This window comes from Lissotriton vulgaris, chromosome 8 (genome assembly GCF_964263255.1).
Source record: "Lissotriton vulgaris chromosome 8, aLisVul1.2, whole genome shotgun sequence".
Taxonomy (NCBI): Eukaryota; Metazoa; Chordata; class Amphibia; order Caudata; family Salamandridae; genus Lissotriton; species Lissotriton vulgaris.
The window spans coordinates 781,584,834-781,598,058 of NC_141696.1; positions in this window are offsets into that span (position 1 = coordinate 781,584,834).

Below are 13,225 nucleotides of genomic sequence, written 5' to 3' on the forward strand. Positions count from 1 at the left end.
AATGACCTTGCTTAATTTAGTGTGGACAGTCTGAACACCTGACTCGAGATTTCTACTTAGCACGTCGAGAACATCAGCAATAGGTCCTCATTGTGAGTGCTCAAGGCCCATGGTGTTACCGCTTGCATTGCTTCTTCACCTGTTATTAATGGAGAGCATGCAAAATGCAGATCGCCGTATTGCATGGAAATTCTCGATAGGCCAATTAGGAATATTCTATAACATTCAGAAACGAGTGCTAATGAAATGATTGCCACAAACGAAAAAGTAATTCTGAGCCCTTTTCTGGGGGCAGAGTATCCAGGGTTGACCTGAAGGATTTTAATCTGTAAAAGAATGCACTGTTAAAATGTATGCTACTGGCAGGGGCGGCTCACCCGCTATAGCTGCGGAGTGTTGCCTCACGGTTTTGTTGTCATTTTATTTTGACCTTTGGCTCCCTTAGTTGAGGGCAGGGCCAGGCCACAACGTCACACAGCAGCAGGAGTGGAGGTAGGCACTAAAAGTGCGCTTGTCGGTTTGGCAGGCCAGCCCAATCGCCATGTGCACTTGGACATCTCCAGGCTGTTCCTTGGAGATATCCTAGAGCTCAGGGGCACAGACTGCAAGACCCTGCAGGAGCACAAAGCTGGCCCGCTCCACCCAATCCCAGCGCTTTTCTCATGATGGAAGAAGCACTGGGATTGTATGGGGTCTGGGAGCCTGTGCCCATAGGAATCATAGTATCGGGATGGGAGGGGAACAGTGGGGCGCGGGAGCAGAAGATCACGGTGGCGGGCTAAAAAAAGGAAAGTTTATATATTTTTTTTATTTTTATTGTTTGTCCCGCCCTCCCAAATTGGATTAGCAGCAGCCGCCCCTGGGTACTAGCTGGGACAACCTTGTACTAGTAGTGTGTGAAATTCATGTCATTCAGAAACTGTATCTAAAATGCTCTGCAATAACGAGAAATCCAAAATCAGCATTTGGCGATATAATTCAGTGTGAATATGTCCTCACAGTTATTTTGTACCACAGGATGCATTGCAGGCTGAAAATTTAGCAGGTATTGGTCTAAATAGCTCAGATAGTGCGTATAACACTTAAACCGACATTAAAAAATATTCTCTTAATTTCTAAGCTACTTCTCTTAGTAATTTTGCCTGTCCTTCCAATATTGCAGTTTTGGAGGCATGTCCAAGTTTTTGCAGGTCTCAGGTCAAAAGCTTCATGCATGGCCCCATGAAGCACAACCATCTGTTTCTAAGTGAAAAGCAAAAGTTCTCCAGAAAAAATATAAAAAACTTCAGCTCCAGCATCTATTACCATCTAGTAGTACTATTATTTAATAGCTGTGTAATCTGCCTCATCATTAATTAACTAGGCAAATTAATTTCAACATCTATAAACACATTTTGGAGCAGCAGTGCACAGCCTCCAATAAGCACTGTGCTTTGGGAACAAGGCCCCTCTGACAGCCCTGCAATTCTATAATGCTGTCTGTTTTCTCTAAAAGGCAATGCCTCAGCTGTCAATCACAATTAGAAGTGTACATTGTTTTATCAAATTTGCATTTATCCACTAACAAACTGGGGGCCATATTCTCAAGAGCGTGTGATGATTATCACAAAATTAGCTTAACGCAACTTTGCATATCGCAGTCTATTGTGGGAAAACATCGCCGTGTTAACATAGTATTCCCAACCTGGCGATACCATTCGATAGTCCCACTATAACGTGTTAAATGACCACATTAATATCAATGCAACACCGATAACCAGCGACAGGCCTGCAATTTCCACGTGTCATGCGGAAAAATGCACCATAAAAGCAGAACAAGAAAAACACACCAAAAACAAAATAAACTGCGCAGCACCATGGATGCACCCAGACTGTGTGCCCTGGTCAACGCTAACCCCACAAGCCCCACAGACCACCAGCCAGGAACTTTGGGGTTGGGGAAGGCCAAGGAGAAGAGGAAGAGGAAGACCGGGTACAGTTAGCATGACAACCGTATTGTCGTTACGGAGGTGACAGAACACTAACAACAACTGTCCCTCAGCTCCGCCGTGTCATTGGAACACAGACGGGAAAATAGCATTCCATTGTGAATGCAGCGAGAGTGTCGAGGAGGTCAAGATGTGCTGGCATGGTGTGAAAAGCCAAACCAAGCAGAAACCCAATGCGAACATGAAGGCAGCAACTACGACTGGAAGTGGGAGCCCTGCGCCAGAGGAGGAGCTGGAGCAAATGGTGGCCATAGTCATCAGTGTGGAAACGGTGCATGGAGTTGGGAGTCTGGACACAGCTCGACATGACCTGACACAACATCAACAGGGTGAGTAACGACCAGGGCCTGGGGGATAGGGGGAGACATGTACAATGGCACACATGCACAACTATGTGTAGCACACCCACAATGACCTTGGATCATGTCCCTGATCCGTGTGGCATACTGCAGCACACATACAAACATCAGGTAGGCCCCTGTCCACCATGTGCCCAAAGGGGTCCCACCCCACACAACACCAATTCTACCACACACACTTGCAACTGTGCGAAACACAGCAAAGATGTGTATTTGTGAGCCACACTGACAATGCAAGTGACACTACATGACGATCAGCATGGCTGGAGTACAATCACCATGACATTGGGCACGAAACGAGACTGAGGTGGCTGAGTGTGAACCACATCCGTAAAGGAGCAGGTCACACTCTGGCACATCCATGTGCACAAACAACCACTGACGTCAACAATACATCTGCTGACAAACAATGCACAAGAGAACAAAAACCGTTACCCAAGTCGCCAACATTACATCACCTTAAACGGACAAAAGTCAAAGGCACACCACTTCCAAGGGATAAGGGGCAGCAAAATCACGGCTACTGGGGTGACTCTCCCACAATGCAGCACACACACATAGCAATAATAGCACATACACATTGACGACAATGTGGTACACAGTGCAACACTTGCACTGCAGAACAGAGGACACAACTGGGTCTGTTTGGTCATAGAAACTGGCCAATCACATCTGACATAGCAGAAAACTGTGAGATGAAAATGTACGTGTACAACCTCACCTACGTCATGTAGTCCAAATATCCACTGTCCTGCATCAAATAGTCTGCTCCTCCCAAACAGTCACGATGTACATTGTCATGCAGTCTGTATGTAACCTTGAACAATGCGTCAACATACATGCCAACACAATTTCAAAAGAATCTCCCCTTCATTTTGCAGAGGGACAAACAACACCTCCAGTAGAGTAGAACAGACAACTCTACAGTGATGCTGAAGAGGACCTCCACACTTTCGACACTGACACCCTACAACAGTTCATGGACATCTTAGGCAATCGACCTCCAAGAGCAGGGAAGCCCTGCTGCATCGAGGATACCCCCCCCCCCCACTGCACAGAACACACAGCTGGACGCAGCCACCACCACTGCTGGCTCCCAGCAGCCCACTGAGGCACACATCGAATTCCACAGCCAGGTGTCAGACTGCCAGAAGGGGGTGGCCGAACAGGTGCAGGTGGGGTTCAACTTCTTGGAAGCCGAACTAGATCACATACTTGGGTGTGTAAGTTCCATCAGGGCCCACTTACAGTCCCCAACAGAGACCCACACTGCGAGAGAGACACATGCCTTTGCACATTTCCAGTACTGAACCACGCCCAGAACCACGGGATAATCCTCTACACCCCCACACTGGACTTGTGTACGCCGGCCCAGTTCACTCCTCTTACATATTGAGTGGGGGTCAACGAAGCTACATGTGCAAGGTCTCACCTGCTGCCTGCTGTGACATGACTGCGTCCACTGTCCATGGCATAATGTAATGTTGTAGGGCCCGGGCCCTAATGCATACATCATGAGCACAGGGACACACTCAGATAGTTCATTGAACCGGCTATGGGAATGTGAGCTTGACACCTTTATTGCCAGAGTAACATGTACAGTGATGCCTGTGCTGGATGTGTGGGGTGAGCGTAAGCCAGCCCTCATGGAGTCGTTGGTGCTGGCAACAACTTGAACAGTGATCCCAATTTAAGCAGAAACAGTAAACACCAGCATAACAGAAGCAACTGTGAAGCATCATGGTGGTAGCCGGAGAAAGTACAGTGTTCACCCAATATGCAACCACAATGGTCCATGAGTTGTGGTGCACTGAGTTATTGGCACCTGAAGAGCTATGCAGGGTATCAAGCTGATGATGGCATCCATGACAGGTGTGAGCAACTCTAATAGTCTGGCAATAAAACTCTTCCGACTCTGGCAGTTGTTTGTTGGAGGTGGTCCTGGCGGTGGTGGCGTGTGCATCCTGCAGTGATGCAGCATCCGGGCAGGTAAGGACACGATTTGATTTGTGAACCCAGGTGGACCACAGTTGAGGCTGGAAGCAGAGGACAGTGCAGGGCCACAGACACATGGCATTGATGACCCCCAATCCATTGACCCAGAGGCCATCCAATATTCAATCTGACAGGGACCATGACTTGAGCAGTACAGAGTTAGTGGCCCCGGATGCACTGTGGCTGGCACAGGCACACCGCCACGGGATGGTGACTTGCAGTGCACTGAGCTGAGCGGGTCCTTGTTGATGTCGAAGGCGAATGTCGCTGAGGGTTGCGGGGGACAGTGGAAGGTGTCCTCCAGGGCATGATGTGGAGGGCAGATGCCACCAGAAACAGGCAAATGGAAGAGTGGAATGCTACAGCCTTGTTTTTACCACCAAGTCAGTATCACCTACATAATGATGGAGACAACCCCCAGTCCATAGAATCACACGCCACCAAAGCTCAACCAGAGAGTGTCCTTGAATGTCGGGGCACAGTCTTTGGTGGGTGTGTTGTGTTCAGCTGGTACTTACCAACAAGCAGAGCATTTCCGTAGGTGCCACCCTGGAGGCGCCGGTTGATGATGGACTGTCGGAAGATGTATGAATCATGCACACTACCTGGTTAGTTGGTGACGACATTGGTGAAGAGTCCCCGGTGGTCCACTATTGCCTGCACATTGATGGAATGAGTGTGCTTTCTGTTGCGGTAATTGTGTGCAGTGTCAGCATGGGGCACAAGTAGGACATGTTTGAAGTCGATTGCTCCCAACATGTGTGGGAATCCAGCTATGGCGTAGAAGCCTTGCTTGGTCTAAAGCTGTTCTTAGCATTGTGGGGAATTATAGGTACTGTGGTACCAAGCTGATGATGGCATCCAGGACAGGCGGTTGTTGGTTGGGAGGTACCAGAGGCCAACAGGTGCAGCACAGTCAGCAACTTTGTCTGAGTTGGATTGTTGGTTGTCCGCTGTGTTGGTACCGTCAGCCTGTGGGCAATGATGGTCAGGATGCAGAGGATCGTTATCCTTTTGAGCCTGTAGTGGGCAATGACATTGCCTGGTGTTAGGTCTGTGAGGCTTGTGCGTTTCCTGAAGGTCCGCTGTCTTTGCCTGCGCTGCCTCTGTGGTGATCTGGGGGCTGCGGGGGGAGGCATGGGGGGGTGGCGGGCCTGGGGATGGTGGTGGTGGCGGTGGGTGTTGTGGCCCTGTTGGAGCTCCGAGCTGCATGATCAGTGGCTCCATGGCATCTGTTGGTCTTCAGGTATGGCTGTGGGCTGGGCTCAATTTTCTGGTGCAGGTTGTCATCCGACTTTGCACCAGTACAGAGCAGGTGTTAATTTCCTGCTGCTAACGCACCTTATTGCATGTTTTGTGGTCTTTTCGCCTATCTGTCTGGTCATTGAGAATGTTGAGGTGCGGTGCTGTCGCAGCTTTTTGCTCAGGAACGCCTACTTTGCATCTCATTAGCGATAGTTGCCAGGGTCATCGGTGGCAATGTTTTTTGCGGATGCTTTTGCAGGTAAACTGGTGATATGGGCTGTTAGCACCAGCTTGTGAATGGGGTGATACATTTATCGTGACTTCGACTGCGATAAAGTGCTGATAACTTGGCGATAGGTCCTTGAGAATATGCCCCTGAGAGTAATTTTATTTTTCCTACTGAGAGTCCGTATTTAACGTTCTTAAGTGGTTGCACTACAAAAATCAGAAGCTGGATTTTTCTAGGGAAAATATGAAAAAAAAACTAATTAAACACAATTTTGAGCTCAAATTAAAAGGAAATATTACTAGTAGATATCAGCAAAATCCATGGCTTTTATTGAGATTGCAGTAGTAGTTCCTCAATTGGAATTAAAAATGCCTTTTTACTTTGTTGTCCAAGAACAGGAAACACCATGGTAGTGATATTTAAATCCATAATTGGGAGCTCAGCAACCGAATGTACTAAGGGACAAATGTATGAAGCATTCTTGCGGTCGAAAACAGTCGATCGGGCCATTTCCAATTGCAAAAATACTTTTACAAATGTACAAAACACAAATTGCGATTCAGTAAAACATTACTAAATCGCAATTTGTGTTTGCGATATGATATTTGGAAAGGGCGTTTTTAGGGCATCCCTTTCTAATACCAAATCTGAATCGTATGTACAAATGTTTTGCAACTGCAATGCAATTGCAAAACATGTGCACTTTACCACCAACTCAATTACCACCAACTCAAAGTCTCCAGGAAACCCGTTCCAGTTTGAGAATGGTTGAACAAATATTTTTCTAAAGCAGGCAGGAGAACCACGGACCACTGCCTTCTGTTAAAAAAATGTTTTTTTGTGTTTTTTTTAATGCATCCCGTTTTCCTTAAAGGAACCAGGCTGCAATAAAAAAAAATGCTTTATTAAAAAAACAATCACAATCATGGTGGTCTGTTGGCCCCAGCAGGCCACCATCCCTGTGATTTTTTCAATCACCAATGTGTCCCAAACTGAGACCTGTCTCATTACTCTTCATGAGCTAGGTCTATTTGCCAACCACCGGGAATCACAAAGAGTGTAAAACATACTTTAGCGCATTAGTGATTGCGAATACCAAATAGCGATTGGCAAAGATTTGCTATTTGGTAACCCCAAACACTAATGTTAGTACATTTGGCCCTTAGCCTTTTGTCCAAAAATCTCTAATTTGCCCATTCCCAGCCTTTGCAACTGCAAAGGGCAAGTCACAATTTCCAAAGCAGGCACTGCAAATTAGAAATTAATTTTCAACTTTGAAAATGCCCTTTTCGACCGCTTGCATTTTGGTAGGTAAATGGTGAATGAAATGGGCATCCCCCTCGTTCCAGCTTGCTGTGAAATTCGTGCCCTCCTTCTTTTGAATCACAGTGGAATACATCAGTGGTTGCCAACCACACACACCACTGTTCTGATACTGGCTACCTAAAAGCAAAGTGTCCATTTCATAAAGTGACCGTATTGTACAGATTAAGCCCTGTGAACGTCAATTTGACATTGTGGGAGTAGACGGTGTGCTCCCTTCAACTTCATTCTCTAAATGCTATCTTTGATGTTTTTTAAACATAGCGTTTTGCTTTAAAGATGGAGGGGTCCGCTTACAAAAAACAGATTGGCATTCCGTGAATACGGATACAGGTATGGAACTTTTCCAACTGGGTATAGTTCTAGTCCCCTATCCTTAGACCTGTTAGTCATCTAGTGATGAGCTTTGTGTGCTTTGAGTTAATAACCTCCACCTGTGAAAGCATGAGAGAAACTGGTGCATAATTCCTAGCCCTCTTAACCGATAGGTGCAGGAAATATAAAGATCTTTTCTTAAATTACAAATAGGTTCAGTTAGCGCTCATTGCATCACAGTGAGAACCTTTTTCATGGCAGGACATCAAGAAAGAGTGAACAGGGAAAAGGATGTGGTGAAAATCAGCCCTCCGACACTTGATGGGTGTGGGGATCTTTCCTCAAGTGATGTAGCTCCAAGCTCCTGCAGTAACTATTCCTGCGCTTTTCATCTAGGTGCCCCTCAGCGTCACTAACATTGACTTATTATTGTCTGCATTATACTGTAGTCGTCTTGTGTACATATACTAATATTGGGCCTGATTATGACCCTGGCAGTCCGGGAATCGCAGTCGCTTTTTGGCAGTCCGACAGCCCACATACCTGGTGGTCTGACTGGTGGATTATAATGCGGATAGCAAGAACGCCTCCAGCCCCCCACCACTACCAAGATTCGAGCTCCCACAGCAGCGATGGTGGGGACAGCGACGTTTACTGTTGACAGTGTCGGCATGGCACTGCCATGGGAATTATGACCCGCCTTTCCAACGACCTTTTAACGGCAGGGACACTATCATGAAAAGGTTGGCGGAAAGGCAGGTAAGGGGTCACAAAAAGGGCCCCAGGTTGAATAAGCCCATGCGGACTGTGGCCGGGACCCATGTTGTGTCCCCACATGCCTGCACTGTTGGTGTGCACACTGTTTGCCATGCATATCAAGGTGCCTGGAAACAGTGTGCCCAATTTGCAGGAGGCACAGCAGTGTAGTGAGCATCGACTTCAGGCTCTTTCCTAGAGCCAAAGCAGGCCACCATCATGGCTGAGATGCTGATCCACCACCAGCCCAACAGTGAAATTGTAATGTGGCGGTTAGGAGGCTGCTGGCTTGGCCGCGTATTACCAACCGTCAACATGGTGAGCTGACTGTCCTCCCACCAATCTCGTAATCTGTTCCTTTGGCAGTATATTCACGAACTGAAAGGTATGGCTCAAATGTATATTTTATGTGGCATCTGCATTTGCCATTTTTCATTGCTAGTGGTTATCATGCCACAGTTTATGCTTTTTTTTGCCCATCAGATAGTTGCAGCTTAAAAGACGAAATCCCACTAGTATTGTGAAGAATTACTCTTTCCTTATATTTGTATGGCACATTATTCCCTATTCCTCATATTGTTCCAGTGGTCCATTGGTCCAGTGGCGAGGATAACTCATGAGCTGCTATCTATACTGGTGCTAAAGTTCTGAAATAAATAGAGGCAGAAAAAGCACCCTTCAAAATACATACATACAGCAAGATTTTGATTAATACGTACTAATGCAGATGAAAAATTGCACTAGCCAAATGTGTGATCGACATCTTCCGGGAGAAATATTCTGAAAGAAATTTGAAACATAAATTCAGCATAGCAAAAGATTCAATATAATCTAATAAAATTGCTCTTAAATTTGTGCAGATAACATATTTTCCGAGTGGTTGCTATTTTGTCAAAATAACCCATTAGCTGGTGCATTAACACCAGCGAGCTGAAGGTGTTTAGGTCAAAGCCACTGTAGTGCAAGAATTTGCAGACAACCTAAGGACGTTTGACGAAATTAGATGAACATTCATTAAAAAGTTATGTTGGACATGAACAGAAGAATTTTTTCTGTGTGAACAGTTTTCTTCCTTGTAGGCGCTTACTGGTAATTGAGATGATGTGACATGAAAGTTTTATTGCCACTTTAAAGAACTACAGAGCACATTTTATATGTATATGTTATCTACAGTGAAGGTTCCTGGTGTGCTCGTGGGTAACTGGAAAAAAATATCTCGCTCCCCGCTGTCTCCAACCATGTGTGAACTCTGATTTATGTGGGCTCCAGCGAGAAGTTCTTTTGTCTTTATCTTGATTCATAAAATCAATACATTGTTAACATCTTGGTCCATTCCCCATTTGTCTTGGAGGGGACGCTTGGATCCATTACAATGATGATTGTGTACGTTATTTCGAGGGAATTATACCTCTCAGTATTGCCTTATCAAAATTTATAAATACGAAATCGAAAGTTGGTGCCTGTTTAACACATTTTAAAACAAAGCACACAACTTGTATTAATAAACATGCCACAAAATGTCCCCTGCCTTACACATAACAATGAAGCAGGCATGGATGTCAATTAATGAAAATGCCAGAGATAGTGGAAGTTACTTAACATACTTTTTGACCTTAATGACATCACAGTAAGTGACATGATATTACCCTTGACCTTGATTTTTTCCAGGAAACAATGTTCCATGATTGTAACCCTTTTGACATCAAATTAGTTGACATTGCAAGGTTTTATATTAACTGCATCAATAATATAACAGCACAACACAGCCACATTTCAATTTCAGGTGCCACCTATATTATGGTTCTGACTTGATCTTAAGTTATGAAAGTTCTCAATTGTAATACCTTCCCTGAATTGCAGTAAGGGAGGAAGTGAGTAATCCAGACCTCTGCTAAGGGTCTGAATGGGGTCTAAAAATACATTTTAAAGTAACATTTTTGCATAAATTTGCCATACCGCCATAGCCTCTGAAAGGATACTCATTAACTATTTCAGCCCCTTCAGCCACTAAAACCTGAACCTGACACTCCCCCCAAACTATGTGCTATGAGATCCCTGTATGTCAACAATTGTCTCCATGGTGTTAGGACAAGCACTTTTTATTGGGTGCCGCCCAATGTGCCAGTGCCAGCATTTTTTGCTAAATATGCCAACAAAATACCATCTCTTTCCCTTATTCAAAAAAGTACCTCGACATTTCAGGGCTAGATGTTTCTTGTGTTTTTCACCCACCCACATGTCAGGATGTCCTCCTTCATGGGCAGAATTACCTCCAATGTGCTAATAGCAAAATTGTTCCCTGGGTGCCTGAATGCTAAGAACTTTCTTCAAGTTTGCCAGTATTTTCTCATTGATGCTCTATTTGCAGGGAATTACCTCTTGTATACCAGAATCAGTATTTACCATAGGTGCCCCTTATGCCAAGAGTTATCTCCAGTATGCCAAGCCAGTATTTTTTTGTCACAGTTGTCTGTCAAGCTAAGAATTGCCTTCAGTTTGCCAGTGCCAGTTTTTTAAAAACTTTTTACTGACACTTACATTTACTCACTCTCTCTCCTTATCGCTCTTCTGATATTTTTATTCAGTCCCATTAACATGCAGTCACTTTCAATCTCACTGACTCATTTACTCTGACTCATTCATACTCACTGACACTCAGGCTCAGATTTACTTACACCTTGCACCAAATCAGAATTTGCTTTGGTAATTTGGACAAAATAGCACAGAGTAGCACTATGTGCTAAGGGGACCTTCCATGGTTGGTGCATGGGCACTCCTATGAAGCAACCCATGGGTCTTGATGCAAATCGCTATCTATTAACAATTGCAGATATAGATTTGTGCTAAATGTCAAGGCATGAATAATCACGGAGAAATACTTTAATTTCTCCCTAATTTTCGAACTATGCAGATATGCTGCCTAGTACATCATGCATACAAAGACATTTCTCGATATTACTAGATGTTTATCGAGCTAAAATCCCTGCCTCTCTACTCTATGGTATAGAGATAACGGATATAAAAAGTTGGAGCTTTTTAGACTCCACGGAAGGAAAAATCCTGCGTAGCCTCCTATCTGTCAATACAGCTAGCTCTACAGCTGCTCTCAGACAGGAATTCGGTCTACGAAGCTGCTGGGTTCAAGGTTTAGCGGGGATAGTTCGCTGGGTGTTTTGCTTAGCAAAGAGTGAACCAGGTACGATAAGACATTTAATAAAAAATGAGTTGCTGGGTTTTCTCAATGACCATTCTTCTTTAATTATAAAGAATTTTAGATATGCGGTGAGCCAACTACAACTGGATGAAATTACTTTATTCTCTTTATCGTCATATCAGTTAAAAACACTTTTGAAAGTTACTTCGTGGGAACTAGGGTTTAGACTAGATAGAGAGCTTCGAATTTCGAATAAGGGTATTAATCCAGCTATTGAATCTTGTCTGATGAGGACAGCTCAACCCTATGTTCAATGGAATATACCCCATGGTGTGAAGCGTTTTATATTTTTAGTAAGACAGGATTTACTCCCTTTGAAATCGCTCCAATCCAGATGGTATGGCTCTTCCGCAGCTTGTGACTATTGTCATGTAAAAACTCAAGACTTACTGCATGTAGTGTTTTTCTGCCCAGCCCTAATGTCATTTAGACGTAAATGGCTAAGATCTATCTGCTTGCAATTAAATGTCTTGTCTGCCTCTGATTTTATTTCTGCTATGACTAATCCCCCTAATGAAGTGTTTTGTTCTAAATTATATAAATGTTTTAAATGTTTTTTGAATTTATATTAAGGAGGCATTAATAGAGATTTTGTGTAATTTTGCTTATCTGATGTTTGCTTTTTCATATTTTGTATTTCTCTTATAAATTCTTATTAGGGATTTGTCTGAATGTATACCTTGTGTATTCTTATGTGGACCTCCTAAGAGTTCCGTAATCATAAATAAATAAAATTGACAAATTGAATTGCATACAAAGTTAGAAAAGTATTGAAACATATGTTTGACATAAAGTAAACACTGTTGTGAAAGTGTGTGTACATTGGCGCGTGGAAGCCTATAGTGCACTAGAGCTGGGGGAGAGAAAAACTGAGCCATATCTTTGTAGATAGGGTACTGTTTTTTAATCTTCCTTTGACACAAAGCCTTTGTTTGCTGTTTTGCATCAGATTTTTGTTAATTTCCCCTTCAGTCACAAATCATCACCCACTACTTCAACCTCACTATCACTCACTTTCAATCACACATGCTTAAACATAAATACACATGCTTACACATTCACCCACTCTTTCTCTCTCACATAAACACACTCTCATCTGCAAGCATGCTCACAACATACATTTAATAGCATTTTTCCATACCTGAGCTGCCACTAAAGGTCTAATTTCTGCTATTTGTGTTCTATTTTTTTATTACAGTGATTTTGAATAATATAATATTATTCAGTACTGGTATGATACATAATTGACAGAAAATAATGAGTGGGGAGCCGCCCCTGTGTTCTTGGCACTGCTTCTGCCACCTCAGATTTCAAGGTTTGCAAAGGCAGTGGTTGCATGGGGCAAGCCAGGGGCTGTAGATGCCAACCCTGGTAATCCCTAACTGACGTCCAAGGAAGTAGAAGTTTTTACAACCTCCGGTGAATGGACATATTGCAGTGTGACTAATTGTTACATCAGTTGTATGGTAAAATGATGGCAGGTTGCATACCAATTGTGTACAAAAACATAATCTGGATTGTGATCTTAACATACATCAGACTTAAAGATTATTGGATAGTCTTTTATTGTTTAATTTTTAAAATCGAACAAAGAATATATTGATTGATTCAGCATTGGATTGTCTTTGTGACTCAAATAATTAATATTCAATGAACCAGCATGTGCCTACATTTAGGTGATGACTATCTCTTGTCACACTCCCTTGGTTTGTGTATTAATACCGCTATACATTAAATCAAATCCTTTATGGAATTTTTCACCATTGATCCAATCTCATCATGTCTTCATTGACTTAATAAA